The sequence below is a fragment of the Sceloporus undulatus genome, chromosome 7 (genome assembly GCF_019175285.1).
Source record: "Sceloporus undulatus isolate JIND9_A2432 ecotype Alabama chromosome 7, SceUnd_v1.1, whole genome shotgun sequence".
In the NCBI taxonomy this organism is placed as follows: domain Eukaryota; kingdom Metazoa; phylum Chordata; class Lepidosauria; order Squamata; family Phrynosomatidae; genus Sceloporus; species Sceloporus undulatus.
The window spans coordinates 45,668,241-45,684,864 of NC_056528.1; the positions used below are offsets into that span (position 1 = coordinate 45,668,241).

The 16,624-nt window shown below is 41.2% G+C and overlaps 1 long non-coding RNA gene across 1 annotated transcript in view; it reads left to right on the plus strand.

Annotated features, from left to right (window-relative positions):
• Nucleotides 1–10,100, plus strand: part of LOC121937288 — a 95,297-nt gene extending 85,197 nt beyond the window's left edge. The window contains exon 4 of the long non-coding RNA XR_006105097.1: nt 9,980–10,100. This is a non-coding gene — a long non-coding RNA (uncharacterized LOC121937288). The remainder of the gene's footprint in view (nt 1–9,979) is intronic.
• The last annotated feature ends 6,524 nt before the right edge of the window (nt 10,101–16,624 follow it).

The window sequence follows — 16,624 nt, forward strand, 5'->3', positions numbered from 1 at the left end:
AGAATAGGCTTAGGTATATCAAGGATGTGATTCACAGTTACACCTCAATGCCCTTTCCATATACCAGTAAGATTTGGAATCTCATACATAATATGAACCCTGGGAAATTCATTTCCAAGATTAGATGGGACTCAATATTGTATTTTAATCCTTGGATGTTTATTGTACTGTGTATAGCAAATAAATACCAAATCAGACCAGCTAACTATAACATAGCAAACCAAGCAAGGCAACAGAGGAGACTTTTTGGGCATTTGAGGAGCTTGAAACTTCTTCCAAATTATATCCACCAAGAGGGTCTGCAACAAAATGTTGGAGCTTGGAGTCCTGCTATTAAGGATCCCAGCCACTCCTTTCCATTTCCACATCATTCATTTTCTGTTTTCCCAACAGTCACCTAGGCTAGGATTTAGCTTCTAAATTCAGTCTTCATTGGCCTGTTTTGGGAATTATCTATTCCAGTATTTGTCTGTTTGCTTAAAAATGTATATTTCTGCACAACATGTTTTCGCAAGCCTACTGATAACACCTCCTTTGTATATGGAGAACTGTTCCGGTTGCATGCCCTGTGTGGCTTGAATATCAGAAATAAAAATAATGATGTATTCACTCCATTTCGTATCCCATCCTCTAAGGAACCAAGGACCATGTATTCACTGCCTATTTGACCTTCCAATAGCCCCACGAAGTACATTAGGTTGAGAAGGATTGTTGAACTATGCTTGACATGGAAACTTCACAATAGGAACTCTCACTTCCTTTTTGCTTTCTAACTAGAGGAAGAACTCAGCTGTGTGTGCATTAGATCCAAAGGTTTAATCCAAAGAAGTCTTTAAGCAAAGTTATATAGCTGCCAGGCTGGATATATTGTTCCTAAGCAGACTAAGTAGAACTAGGACGTCTGGGACACCTAAGTATACCTGCTGTCTTGATAAATGTATACAACATTTTTGCTGGAGAAACATTTTAAAATAAGACCTAAAATATTAAATCTGATCTGAACATTCAAAATATTCTAGCCTCTTTTTCGGTTATGAGCAAACCTTTTACGACACTCTCCAAATCTAATAGCGGGCACCAAAAGGGCAGTTAGACAGGGCTCAAAGTAAGATGGTACATTAACATTTGGAAGGAAATTCAGTTTTAAAAATGCAATCCTTTCAAATAGTCCCCTTGTGCTTTGAACTATTTTTGATCTAAGTGGTATTATGTTCAGGGTAAGAAAATTTAATTTTACCATTAATTTATTATGTAACTCTTTACAGAAATCCAAGGGCAACAGCAGATCATTGTGTGGCTTGTAACATGATTCATTGCACTTTTTTGTGCGTGCTACTTTTGAATTCATTTCTAGCATTAAAACTATCTGGCAAAAGTAAGAAACTAGCCTAAGAAGTGGAAGAAGAAGAAGAAAGCCTAAAGGGACTGAGAAAAACTCACAAGCAAACATTACTTGTCACACAGTAAAAAGTAAAGATGTCCTTGCAGTCCTTATGCCACTGTTACCCCAAGAAGGTAATATTGTGATTCGTAATGTGTTGCTTCCAAGTTCTCATTGTGTTACTTGCGCTATCTAAAGTGGTAGCATTTGCATGGCAGACGAAAAGCCAGATGTGATGAGGCTAACTAACTGGCTAACTTATGAAGTTTCTGAAGTGTTGTGGGTTTCTGACAGCAAGCCATGTAAAGTTAACACCAGACAGGAAACCATGCTCCAGAATGAAAAGGCTGCTGAAAGGAATAAGCTTCTTTTGGCCTTTGTCAGGGTTATGCCGGAGGAGCTGAAATGAGCAAGTGATGAGTGTATTTGTTTTTTGGAAACCTGAACTGCTTTTTTTTTTGGTCATGATTTTAAAAAGTTGGAGTTATTTGCGCAGGAAATCCCAATATTCTCTAAGGGGGCTCTTTACAGTGATGATGGTAGCAATATGCTGGGCAACATACTCTTTTTGCCATCGAAGGACAAAGGGTATTTAAATGCCCAGCCTCCTTGTCAGCACCTCAAAAGGAGATTATTGAAAATACATGGGGCCAACACATGGAGGTCTGATCACAGCATGTGGCGCCGCTTAATAGAAAGCATCAGATGCATTTGATTGAAATGGATGACACAGACACATACCAGAGACGGAGACACACCAGAGACAGACACACATGGGGGCAAGGGGGATTGTGCGTGTCTTGACCCATCCAAAGTCCAGCTTATTATAATAGGAGAACTTTTGGTATGTGCTTAATTCTCCCATTGAATTTAGATTGGTTACATTTACTAGTCACACTTAGAGCTATGTTTCCTCTATTGAGTTTATCAGACCCAGCGCAGTGTAGAGGCTTGAACGTTGGGTAAGGACACTGAGATAACAGGGTTCAAATCTCGGCTCACCCACGGAAACCCACTCAGTGTCCTTGGGCGAATCACACTCTCTCAGCTTCAGAGGATGGCAATGACAAAACCTCCTTTGGAGAAATTTGCGAAGAAAACCCCATGATAGGTTCGCCATAAATCGGAAATGACTTGAAGGCACCCAACAACAGCAATTGAGCCTATGGTGGTGCATGTAGATCTCCCCATCCACATTTCACAACACAGTGTGGGTCACACTGAGGAGTGGTGTGCCCAAGATCATCCATGGAGTTTCATGGCTTGGTGGAGATTTGAACCTAAATTTCTCAAGTTCTACTCAGTGCACCATATTAACCCTTTATCCATCCATTCTTTATATGTTTTGTTCAGCTTTGTTCAGCTTTGCTTTTTTGCCACACTAATCTACAGTTCCAAGAATTCTATAGCATTGAGCCATGGCAGTTAAAGTGGTGTCAAGCCGGATTATTTCTGCAGTGCAAATGCAGCCAAAATCCCCCTAAACGTTATAGGATGGGGATTAGGGAACTCTCTCTACATGTGGAAAATCATATCTCCAATTTAGGACGATTGATCATCCCCCTGCATCCTTGAGAGAAAAAATTGGGGGGTTGCAGTAGGAGGAGAAGAGGACAGAGTATTTCCTTTCTGTAATCTTAGGATCCAATTCACTGTCTGCATAAAAGTAAGGAGATTTTCTTTTCTTTTCTTGGTCGCTTCTTGTAGCTTTCAACCCTGTCACTCTTTTAGTTTTGTCTGCAAAAGGGACCAAAGCATCTTAAAATGTCCTTTAAAGGAAGGTGTAATAGGAGATTAGAGCAATGTTTCAGAGGCACACATGCAAATTCAAAAGGGCCTTGACTGTTAAGCATTCCCTTAGAAATGTTCAGTTTCCTTATGGAATCAATGGGCAACTCTTTAAGAGATTCTTTTGATTCCAAAGAGCAAAGCCTTTCTTTTTTCATGAGACAAGCGAGGTGTCGGCTTAGGTCCAACCATAAATGTCAGAGGTTGGGATGAGAATTGTTCCTATCAGGTAGCAGGCTGATGATTAGGATCATTTATATCAGTCTCATCAATCAGATGATGGTTGTCCCACTTAAATTCCCTGGGTGCCTTGCAAGTCAATCACTGGCATTTTGCTGCACACACACACCAAAAAAAAAGCCCACATTTTCTCCCTTCTATCATTTTGCAAATGACACATTTCCAATTTCCTGATGAGGGAAGTATGAGCATGCCTTAGCAGTGAGAAGACTCCTACAGTTTCCCGTATTCACCAGACGCTGGTCTTTATTGCACAGAGCGAGATTTTTCAAAGAGCTCCCTCTGTTGACAATTGGTACAATTCACACTACATCTCGAAGTCAAAAACAGGCCCCAAAATATCCCCCAGCTTAACAGTTTAACAGAACCTGACTAGTTTGTTTGTGAGATGATTCAATGGCCCGGAGCAAAGGTAGAGAGCATGTATCCCTCCAGTTTGTATTGAACTGCAACTCCCATCTTCTCTGGTCATTTGCTTTGCAGGCAAGGACCAATAGGAGTTGCATTCCAAGAACATCTGGGTGGGAGATATACATGTTGGGAAATGTGAAAGACAGTAGTGGATCTCTCCAGCAGAATAAGGAAATAGGTGAACAACAACCAGTCCCATGCTGACCCACCCACAGTATCTGGCAGAGTCCTGGTTCCCCACGAAACTACAAATCCCAGAACTCTGTGGGATGGTGCCAAACTGCATTATTTCTACAGTGTAGATGTTCCCAAAGAAGTAACTAAGGCTGCAATCCTGTGCACAATTGTCTCTGAGTAAGCCCCATTGAACTCAGTGGAAACGCTTGAGCTGACGTTTCCAAGATTGTGTTGTTAAGGAAGTTAAGTTTTATTTAAGGAATCTGTTCAGTATGTAGCTGCATCTAAAACTAAAAATAGCAGTTCTTATTCAGCTCCTATGTTTCTGACACTAACTATACCTAGACATTTCGATCCACGCAACTTGATAGAGTGCCACTTACACCTTGTCAAAAGAGAGGAATGTGTCACCCTCAGGGAAAAAAAAGGACAACAGGAAAAAGAAATCTGCAAAAAAAATTGTATAGACTAGTTTGTGTATATGTATATTTATATATATATTGTGGAAATTTCAACATTAATAATCATAATTTAAATGGAAAGATATCTCACCACCGTAAGGAATAAGTATAATCAGACTTTTAGCTTGTTAGTGTTGGCTAGTTCTTCAAAATGTGGATCTGTCCAAATGTCTTCAAGTAGAGTACTGTCCTCCCTAAAGTAGGACACATGTATTTGTAATTGATATTTGTTTTTTTGCTTGGAACCCGCCTCGATCTGAAAGGGAGAGGTGGGCTAATAATAATAATAATAACAACAACAACAACTCCACACTTGAGACTTGTGGTGGGGTACTAGAAGATTTTTTTGTGTTTGATAATATACTGGTTTTCAGTCCATGATCTACCAGGAAATGTGGTAGTCCTGCCTGGTGTGGAGAGTTATAAAAACTACTGCTGGACTGCCTCTTTCCTGTTCACACTTATGATTGTGGTACCATTGTCAGGAACACGAATGCCCCTGAAGCCCACCTTAAAACCAAGGTAGCCACCTGAAGCAATTGGTGAGCAGGGTGCTGCAGGATGAGATGACTGGTCCCTTCCTACCATGAAGCAACAGGAAAGGAGCAGAAGCAGGGACCCATCTGGACTCCGGTGGCAACTCATCCTTGCACCATCACTTGCTAGCAGGAAGGAACTGATTTGTCCTCTTGCAGCAGCCGCACTACAGAAATAATCCGGTTTGACACCACTTTAAGTGCCATGGCTCAATGCAAGGGATTCTGAGGATGGTGGTTTTGTGAGACATTTAGCCTTCTCTTTGAGAGAGCTCTGGTACCCCAACAAACTACAGTTCTCAGGATTTCATAGCATTGATCCACAATAGTTAAAGCGGTGTCAAACTGAATTATTTCTGCAGTGTGAATGCAGCCCCACACACCAATGCTACAGAACTCCATCTTTCGAATGGCAGAGCGGCTTTCAAGGTGAGTTTCATGGAATGGATCAAGAGGTAGAGCATAGCTGTGATATTGTAGCTATGTTTCAGCCATTCTCTTTTATTTCCTTCTCTCTCTTATGCTTTATTTTTTCAAAAGAAAACCCCAGATGCATCCCATTTGCTTTAGGTGAGCCCTGGCAACAAGCCCCTTCTCCCCAATATCATTTGGAAGTCTCATTGAAAGTTTGGGGCTTTTGTCTGTGTAGTTCACCTTGAGGAAAAACTTGTGCGGTTGCTTCAAAATTGACTTCAGACAAAATTTCCGCGGCAACTTTAGGGTTGTTATGAGGATAAACTAGGTACAGGAACCTTGTATAATACCCCGAGCTCCTTAGAGAGTCGAATAAAAATGCAATGAATAAAACAGATAATATATAATGCATTTGTGGCAAAGGTCTCTTGCCTTATCCACCATCAAGAACTTTAAAATACTATATAGAGCGGGGGAAATAAAATAAAAATAAATGTGATATACTTGTTAAAAGAACACAGCAGGTGGACAGTAACAGCTCTAAACAGACAATGTAAAGGAGGAGAAAATAGCTCCCATGGACACATTTGGATTGTTGATTCAGGTACCTTGAGGTAATTTGCAAGAGCGTAGTTTTATAGAGTAGGAGCTGCTTTCTGGCTTCATTGCACACAGCGGGAAGGCAAGCATCAAGCCAGACTCTTCATTTGTGCTTTTTATGTTGCTTCACAACCCAGGAACCATATGGGGTATAAACGGATCACTCCTTCTGAGCAGGCTGTGGAAGGGTTGCAGGGCAGGGGCTTAGGGAGGCAGCTGGAAGCGGCGACACAGAAGCAGGGATGAAATATGGATTGAAATCTCACCACTGGGTGCAATATCCCTCGTAGCGCCACAAAGCTTAATAACATCCAAAAATATATTTAGGCAGCACAGTGTGTTTCTGAATAGGGTGAGGAAGAAGTACTCATCTCTTGCATTGTACAAGTCCTTTACTGAAGAATAGTTGACAGTTGGACCAGAGGATGGGGTATTGCTTTCCTCTGATACCCAAATTTCAGAACATAGGGAATGTGGCCCATGCCTCATTTGGCCAATTAATCTTCTGCCGTCCCACTTTTCTAGCTTCTTTTAAAATGTCCCAGTTTCTCTCTCCTCCTTCCACTTTTCCCCTTTGACCTCAACTTTCTAAAAATGCTGCAAATTGAGTACAAAGTGCAAAAGTAGACCCCATACAGACAGGCCAAAATAAAGCTGCTTCGGGTCACTTTGGAGGTATGCTGTTTAAATGATGCATGCATCCTAAGAGTCCAGAAGCTGTGCCAAAGCTGCGCTCCAGTCCTTAGGATTGGATCATGGCTTTGGCATGGCTTCCAGACTCTTAGGACGCATGCAACATTTAAACAGCATACCTCTGTAGTTTGCACTCAGTTAACTCAATGGAGGGGGGAAGGGAAGGTTGCAGAAACATGCCCATCCCAGTAGTCTCAGGCAAAAGCAAACTACTGCAGCCTCTCCTAGCTTGTCTGTTCTTCATCATTACTAGCTTTTGCCATCTTGAACAGATATGTCCCTTTTGTATCCCCCTGTAAAATATTGGAAGGTACATGTAGCCCAGTGTCATTTGCTCTGACTTGTAGCAAGTAATCCTGCAAAGGTGTTCCATATTAGCTGCTACTTGATTTTTTTAAACACAAGATGCCAGAGACTGAATTTAGACTGGGGACAGAGGGAGAAATAGAGGTATTTGTGGCCAAGACTCAAACCATACTGAATTACCATTCCTGTAGTTTCATGCCATGCCTATAATAGTTATTCATGTGCCATGCTATACATTTCCATAGCTTGCAAACGTTACTTTTGGAGTCTACAATTCCAAGAAACACCTCAGCCCCGGTATGGCTAGTGGCCAGGTTTTTGCAATTTGTAATCCAAATATGTAACTTTTCTATGCTCTGCATCCGGGTAAACCTGAGGTACCCCTGATTATTTCAACTTACTGGGGTAAGTTAATTACTCTGAAGATGTCAACCACAGATGCTGGCAAAACATCAGGAATAAACTCTTCTAGAACATGGCCACATAACCTGAAAAACCCACAAAAACTATTACTGGTGTATATATTACTGATCTTCATGCTGGGGAAAAGCTCTGGGTTGGGAGAGCTACTGTGCATAAGGCCTCCAGTTTTAAGCCCCCCTCCACTCTGCCTGGAAGGAAGAACATAGCCTAGAAGTCTTGGCCACCAGTCTATCCATTATTTTTAGTTAGAGTCACCTGAATATCAGACTCCAGGGTGGTGCGGTGACCTTTTGGAATTTTGAATCGTGCTCTTTTTCTGGCAAGATGCAAGCCGACCACTTTGAAGAGGGACCCCCTCCTGTGCCATGCAAGAGTCTTTGAATTGTTCCTGATCTGCTTCTGAGGCTCTCCACTTATGTGTAAGGTGCTTTGAAGATGAATATACCCATCGCAAGGCAAAGAAGAACAAGAAGAAGGAGCCAGTGTCTATTCCCTCAGGTCAGCAGAGAGCTGCCTGTCTCACAAAGATGTTCGCTATAATGGTTGCTTCTCTTTGGGTGGGATTCAAGAGACAAGCTTGGTGGCTTTTGCACTGGCCCAAAGGAGCGGATTGCCAGCTCTGCTTCCTGGACTCAGGATCAGTTATGAGAACTTCATTTCAAGCTACCCCGCGTCGTCATGTACCTTTTGCAAAATCTGTAGTTGACAATGAGAAAGTCCTTTTATTTACAAGCACCATTGCGAGTACTGGTGTCACATATGTTCTGATCTCTGTGATCCTTACCATAAACTTGTGATATGGGATAGATTAACCATTCATAACTATTAAGTCTATTCCATGGGCATGTAGAAAGTCACCATATTGATTGAAAAATATTGCCTAAGATATACATCATACATGTATCCAGAATGTCATAGATGTATTTAATTCCCCACCTGAGCCCTAAAATCCATTTTAAAAGCCACTCATCTATCCTAAACTACAGAGGCCTGTGCTGTTGCTGAGCATGGTGCTTCAGGATGGTATAAACAGTCCCCTCACTCCAGGGATCAGCATTGTGAGGAGCAGAAGTAGTTGTGGGGATATGTTGTGACTCTTCTTTGCAAAGTCACTCGCTGGCAGGAAAATGCCGGTCCCATAATTCCACAGCTCTGCTTGGCAGCAGCACAGGTCTCTATCACTCCAGCTAACTGACTGGCTTTCAGGGTAATTTGTGGTCACGACAATAGTGCCACAATCACAAATGAGAACTTGAAGTAGTTATGATGTCCTATGTCTCACTAAGCTCTTTATCACATGAGGCTTGAAAAGTGAAAATAGAGCAGGGCAGTTATGTCTGTGGCTGTACTGTGGGGCCCTTAGTATCTGCTGGGTTTGGTTCTAGGATTCCCCCGGAAATCAAAATTGGTGAATGTGCAAGTCCCATTAAATACATTGGTAAAATGGTGCCCCTTATATAACATGGCAAAATCAAAGTTTGCTTTTTGAAATTTATATATTTTAATATTTTCAAGCCATGGATGGTTGACTATGGATAAAAAAATATCCATGGATATGGAGGGGTAGCAGTACCTTATTAAATAATGCTGTATCCATCCGTTGTTGGAATGCATTGATGGGCAAAACCAAGAAAACCCCATGATAGCTTCACCTTAGAGTCGCCACAAGTCAGAAGTGACTTGAAAGCACAAAGCAACAACTTCAGCCAAAAAGGCTCCTAGAGCAGCTTTGTTGTTGTTGTGACTTCAAGTCATTTCCAACTTAATGGCAGCCCTAAGGCAAACCTATCATGGGGTTATCTTTTCAAGATGTGTTCAGAGGTGGCTTGCATGTGCCTTTCCTGAGGCTGAGAGAGTGTGGATTGCCCAGGGTCACCCAGTAGTTTTTCATGGCCAGAAAAGGATTTGAACCCTGGTCTCCAAAGTCATAGTCCAACATTCAAACCACTGCACCAGGCTGATGCCAGTGAAGTTTACAAATTGTTAATTTGACAGTTCTCTGCCTTCAAGTTTACAATCATATAAAACAGAACACACAAGCAAAAAGGGATGGTAGGAGATTGTTAACTCTAGCAGATGCTGGCCGCTGTCCTTTTCTTGAGAGACCAGAGCAGTAGCAGTTGATATGCAGAAAGGGTTTCTCACCAGTTCCTGGGGCCATGGCATGATGGAGCCACACCTGGCTACTCTCCTCTCCATCAGAGAATTCCTTTGCAACACTTTAGGATGTTTGGAAAGCTGGAAAATACTGCATAGGAGTATTCATTTTCCCTGTAGTAGGGAGAAAACTACTATGATTATTTGTCCTCATATGCAAGGATGCGATAGTCAAGGATTTACATCCCTGACATAATGTAGCATTCTCTTTTCTTCCCAGAAATGGCCTTTCCAGATGCAACAATAAATATCTCATGTTTTTTTCTCTCTCTGAACCCTTTAAGCTGGCAGCTGTCATCACTACAAGTGCAGCTAATGCATTACAGACTCAAACAACCCAGTAAGTGATGCTTTCTGTCTCCCTAACTTACATTTCCCCCTTTCTCTCTTAGGTCTATGCCAGAAGCCTTGTTGCATAGCTGAATTGAAAAGTACCCAGCAGTACTGAGGACAGACACAGCAATGAGTCTCCAGGAAGAAAACAGATATCAGAGACAGAAGGTCCCCCCCCCCCCCCCCACCCCACCCCAGTGGCATGGGGCCTTGAAGAAGAAAGGACTTTTTGTAGGAGGAAATCTCCAGGTATCTGAATGCACTCAGCACAGAAATATCCTCCTGCCTATATGAGTTTCCCCAGGTTGCCTATGCGTTTTTCAAATACAGCAAAGGCATGGCATCCAGTGCAACTCTCAAGTGTGTCTGTAGTACCAGTGACAATATTGTAACTAGATAAAAGACACAGATTATGTGATAATGTGCCTGGCAACTTGATTCTTTTGAGCTAGACCTGGGCTGTCATGCAATCAGAGATTTAGCTTTCATAAAGTGGGTTCTGTTAGGAGTTTCTAACACAAAGCTAAAAAGCAGGGTTTGAACAGAATAAAAGCAAATTTTTTTTGGCCAGTACTTGTCGCTCAAGTCCTGCTGCTGTCTTTCATTCCAGTCATTATGGTAGTGCACCTTTTTATTGATGGGCCAAACTCATCAGTAAGCTCCTAATCTTGCTATACTCCATGCCTTATTGCACTAGGTCCCTTCCTCTGCAGGTCTGCTTCAAGTCATTTCCAACTTATAGTGACCTTAAGACAGGCCTATCACAGGTTTTTCTTGGCAAAATTTGTTTTCTGGGAGGGCATTGCCTTTACCTTGATCTGAGGCTGAGAAAATGTGACCTGCCCCAGGTCGCTCAGTGGGTTTCCATGGCCAAGCTGGGATTCAAAGTCCAAGTCTTAGTCCGATGCTCAAACCACTGCATTATGCTGGCTCTCTGTGAAGTATCTAGACGATATTAAAATAGTGATGTTGATCTTAATTGACATCTGGCATGTGAGGAACAAGTCCTGATGGTCCAATGCTTTTGTTCTTTATTTGTATTTTCTCTTTAATCTGGGAATGTTTTGGCTTTCTTCATTGGCATCCTTTTCAGTGCTATTCTTGCTGTGATAGAATTGAAGAGTGCATTACTAATTCTAGGGGAACCCAGAGGATGTGAAAGGAAGGGAGGAGAGATGAGGCAATACTATGATTTGCTGTGCAGTCATGTGGATGTATTTGCAGTGTTTCTCTATTTATCTTTCCTGATATAAAACTACTATATTTAGCGACTGCTCTCCACTTCTGTCTCTCCCTTGCCAAGCTTCTCTGTTTTTCTTTTTATTGCTACTCTCTGCCCGTCCGTGATTTCAAAAACTGAATGCAAGGAATAAATGCAAGGAAATCTGAGTATTGCTTTCCAGGCTCACTTGTGTGATAAACTGTAAAGGGATTCCAAAGTTATAAAAGATATTATGGACCTTTTTCACAATGGGTGAGGTATGTGAACAGAGATGGACATTTAGATTTTATCTTACCATTCAGAGTCTCTTATCGATGGGTTCCTAGGCTCCTTCCAGTTTCCCAAGGATAGATTTAATAGCTAGCATACGTTTGACCATAAGAGCAAAAATAAGTCCTTTATCCTCATCTTTATCAGATGAGACACCTCTGCTTTAAACAAGCCTTAAATTAACATCTATTTCATTCCATTGGGCAGGCTTTTATTTACTCCTAATTTTACCGACTTTGTACAGCGCTGTGTATAATTACAGCGCTATAGAAATAAAGTTTAATAATAATAATAAGACTGAAATGCTCTTCCTAAGACTTAATTCGTGGCACTAGGGACAGTTTTGCATCACAAAATTATAGCACAATGATTCCCTTTTTAACTGCTATGGATAGATCTTATGGGATTTTTGAGGTTTGTAGTTTGGTTGAGGCACTAGAGTTCCCTGATGGAGAATATTCCAAGGATCCCTCTCTAAATGCAAATCCAAAGATTGCACAGAACATTGCTCTGACATGTGAAGTCGAAGGCTTTCATGGCCAGCATTCATAGTTTTTTGTGGGTTTTTTAGGCGATGTGGCCATGTTCTAGAAGAGCTTATCCTTGCTGTTTCACCAGCATCTGTGGCTGGCATCTTCAGAGAAAGATGCCAGCCACAGATGCTGGCAAAACGTCAGAAATAAACTCTTCTAGAAAACGGCCACATCGCCCGAAAAACCCACAAAAAACTATTGCTCTGACAGTTTAAGTGGAATCATAGCCCCATAGTTAAGTGAGAAATGGCCTCAAATGTTTTGACACCTTTCTCACTTGCACAGGAGTCCCTTTTGGACAGAGTGACCGAAAGTCATAACGGAAAAGGGAGACAAGGCGGTACAAAATGTAAAACATTCAAGAAAAATGTTGGACATTACAAAAGAAAAGCTAAAAACACACTCTCTCTCTCTCTCTCTCTCTCTCTATATATATATATATATATATATTCAAATATACTGGGGGGGGGTTGTTGTTGTTGTTTCCTTTCATTTGCTTTTTGCACTGAATGTGGCCCCTGAAAAGTTCTTTGAAATCGAATTAGGCCCCCAGATGGAAAACAGGTTCCCATCCCAGATTCTCCCTTCCGAAGATTGCTTTGCCCCAGGAATTAAACAATATTTGCTCCATAGCAATCATTCAGTCATTCAGTAGCAATCGTTCAGTGAATTCCATGTTGTTTTGCATACAATATTTGTAGAGGTCTGCTTCTTAGTCTTTATTTTTCCTCCCTAATTCTCTCAGGAGTATTGTTTTTATGCTGTACTCATTCTCCTCCCCAAATCCCTTTTCTCTCACGCATTGAGAAAATAGTATTTCCCAATGGTAGTTCTAATACGAAGCCACGAGAGACGAAGAACAAAACAAAACAGAACAATTATTGACTGTAGAAGAAAATGGGTCAAACCGAGGTGGGTAATACCCATGAGCTTGGAAAAGAGCCTGGAAAAATCCCAGAATTCCTCAGCTGGCATGGCCGTTGTGCCGGGGGATTGTGGGAGCTGTAGTCCAAAATATAACTTTCTCAATCTCTAAAGAAAACCATTTGGAGGTAGAGGTTGTTCCCAAAAAGCAGGGTGGGCATTTCCCCTCAACCCATCTGTGGTCAGCAACTCCTCACAGCAAACCCAAATACCACAATTTCCCCCCAGAGCCCTTCTCAAAATGGTGGCGCTTCCCATCACCATTTTGAGAGAGACTGCAGAGCAAAAAAGGAGATCTTTGGGGTAGTACAGGTTTCTATGTTCTTTCTGGGGGTGGAATGAGTGCATTTGTGTGGGTTTTCACACATTTGGAGGACTTTTGGCATGATTTGGGGTCAAAATGTCACAATGATATAGGATTTTTAATGAGGAGCTGGGGGGGGAATGGTGGAGGGCTGCAGTGGACACAAAGTGGGGACCGGGGGCCATGTGTGGGGCCCACAGAGCACACTATGCGCACCCTGCCATGAGAGTACAGTACTTCCATCACTCCTTTGCAGGGATGTGAAAATTGTGTCAAGTCTCATTCTCAGAATTTCTCCAAATCCTACTAGCGTTCTTGTTCCAAGCTACAAGTTTTCCCCCCTTCTATACACAAATTTGTGCATATTTTTTATTTTTTGCATAATTTTTCTATTCTCCAAGAATGTTTGTGCACATTTTAGAAAGTATACATTTTTAGCCATGCGCATCGCTGAAAGTTATGCATGGCTTTCATGCCCATCCAACCCTTGTCTCCACAATGGATCACAAGCCTAATAAATGTACAGACTTTTGAGATAAGAAGGATGTGCTCCAGTCTCTTGCCGTTCATCTGGAAATGTGGAATGGACATTGCCTTAGGAGAATTCTGTAGTAATGGGCAGATCAATGCTGGCAACTGGAATTAAGTATTGTGTATGCTTTTTAAAGGTTTTATACTGGTCGTTAATGAACATTTTAAGGTGATGATTTTTAATTGTGTTTTATATTGAGGTTTTAGCTGATTCTTTTTTGCTAGCTGTCTTAGGTCTCACTCTTGGAGAAACATGGCATATAAATGAAATCAATAAAAATAAATTATATTAAAAATTAAAATAAGATGATTAACATTGCGTCAGTTATTTCTTCTGAACAAGCCATGAATGCCAAGTTTTAAATTGACTACCAATGCGAAACAGTAGTTAACCTGCCAATACCTGTCAGCTAAGCACCACTGTGTGCCCAATAAATCTAATTAGGATTAAATAGCTGATTGTTGTTAAAGAGCAGATTAGCATTGATAGGCTTCAATATATCTACATGCCATATTAGTGTTAGATAATATCAGCACAGGCAAACAGCACCAATTTGGTTCCGAATTCTGGGTGCATCTACGCTGTCGAAACAATGTTGATCGATGCCACTTTAAGTGCTGCAGCTTCATCCTATGAAATTCTGGGATTTGTAGTTTTACAGGGTCTTTAACCTTCTCTGCCAAAGGTTTCCAGGGCATTACCAAGCTACAAATCCCAGGATTATGTATGACTGAGCCATGAGAGTTAAGGTGGTGTTGTGGTGGGTAAATTTAAATTTAGAATTTTACTTATGCTCAGGAGTTGAAAATTATAGCACTGAAATGAATTAAGAGCAAAGTTTGTCAGGATAAAGGATTCAGGTCATGTCAAATTCTCTGCTTTAGAATGTAAAAAACTCTGAATGGCTCCAGATTTTAGGTTGCTGGCCCCAATAAAAGGAAGTACTGCATAAACAGTATGAGCACATTGAAACAAAACCTATAGATAATGGTTTGATTGATGGGTACCACGAGGCAAAGAGAGGTATGTTAGGTGTGATATTTGAACATCCAAGGAATATACAGGGGTGTAAATGTTTAATTCAGTGTAACCGATGAAAATATGATCTATAGTTTCCTTTGTTCAAAATACTGTAAAAACCTGGTTCATTTTAGAATCATTGTCCCAGTATTTTGGAATAATATCCTGCTGGGAACAATGACTACAGCTAAAAAATAAACATGTTCCCTTTCCATTCGACCCCTTGGTCTCCCTGCTGAATTCTGGTTAAAATTCTGGGTCTAAGATAATCAATAATCTATAACAGTGTCAAACTGCAGTAATTCTACCGTGGAAATGCACCTTCTATCAAGAATATCATTGAGTCCCATCACAGCCTGTCCTATGTTTGCTTCTGGGAAGCAAGTTCTTGAGAAGTGCAACATGAGACAATAAGAAAGTTAACTGGAACTGCGGCCTTCCAAGTGGTTCACTTTAGAGAGAAGGTATTGACCACCAAATATAGCACCATGATTCCACCTTGATCATAGAATCATAGAATCATAGAATAGTAAAGTTGGAAGAGACCACAAGGGCCATCCAGTCCAACCCCCTTCTGCCATGCAGGAAATCCAAATCAAAGCATCCCTGACAGATGGCCATCCAGCCTCCATTTGAAGACCTCCAAAGAAGGAGACTCCACTACACTCCGAAGAAGGAGTTCGTTCCACTGTCGAACAGCCCTTACTGTCAGGAAGGTCCTCCTAATGTTGAGGTGAAATCTCTTTTCCTGGAGCTTGCATCCATTGCTCTGGGTCCTAGTCTCTGTAGCAGCAGAAAACAAGCTTGCTCCCTCCTCAATATGACATCCCTTCAAATATTTAAACAGGGCTATATTTGCACCATTTTACTATTTTGTCAATAATTCAGCAAGATCCGACTATGACACAATAATAGGGGATCCTGTGGCATGTCCTCTAAGGCAGACTCCACGATCCAAGATCAAACCATCCGGCGGAACAGTTTTACACAACTTACGTCAAAAATCAAGGTACGTTTGACTACTATAAAGAGGTGGAAATATCACAATGTGCTTTTGCATGTGGCTTAGCAAATTAATTACAAATTACTTATTAATGAAAGAAAAAGACTCGGCTGTCACTTGAAGCCAAATACTGGGTTCGCCCTAATGATTATTTTTTGAGAAAACACATTAGTGCTTGTTTGATCCTCAAAGTGTTAACAGGAGCAAGGAAAGAGAGAGGGGAAAAAAAACTAAAGCACTTGGTCTTTGAACAGAAAACCTAACACCGGCAGAAATGCAATGTGAGGAGACCCACATAAAAACACTAAACAGCAGACTAGGATTGTGAATAGATTTAGAGAACAGGAAGCAGGGGAATATCGCCAGGGAAAGAGGAGTTATGAAAATAAATACATAAAACTAGGCATGTGTGCAAAGCCAATGGAGAAATCCTGTGCTGTTTTCAGCTGCATTCTCTTAATCTCAAGCAATAGAAATCCAGCTGCCTATTTAAATGTGTTCTGAATTTCCAAGTGTCATTTCACTGAATGTTATCCAATATTTTCTTCTTCTTATTCATCTTCTTGAAAAGTACAAGCCCCAGAATTTTTTTGCTCATCAGTTGTGCTTGCACTGCATCATGGGCTTTGTAGTTTTGGAACTGCTCACCCCGTTAGTCATCCTCATCTTGGCATATTCTGTTCCATGTGTTCTGTGTTTGAATTCGGCACTAGGAAGGGCCCTTCATCTCCGCTCCAAATCTTAATGGAACCAACAGGTACAACATCAGACATTCCTTCACTCATTCTTTCGTCAGTCCACTGTAAATGGGATCTTTCCAATCACCTAAAGCTAGTTCCTCCCCAATTAGAGATGCTTCATTAAATGAATACCAGGTGCTGAAGGCTATATTTCAG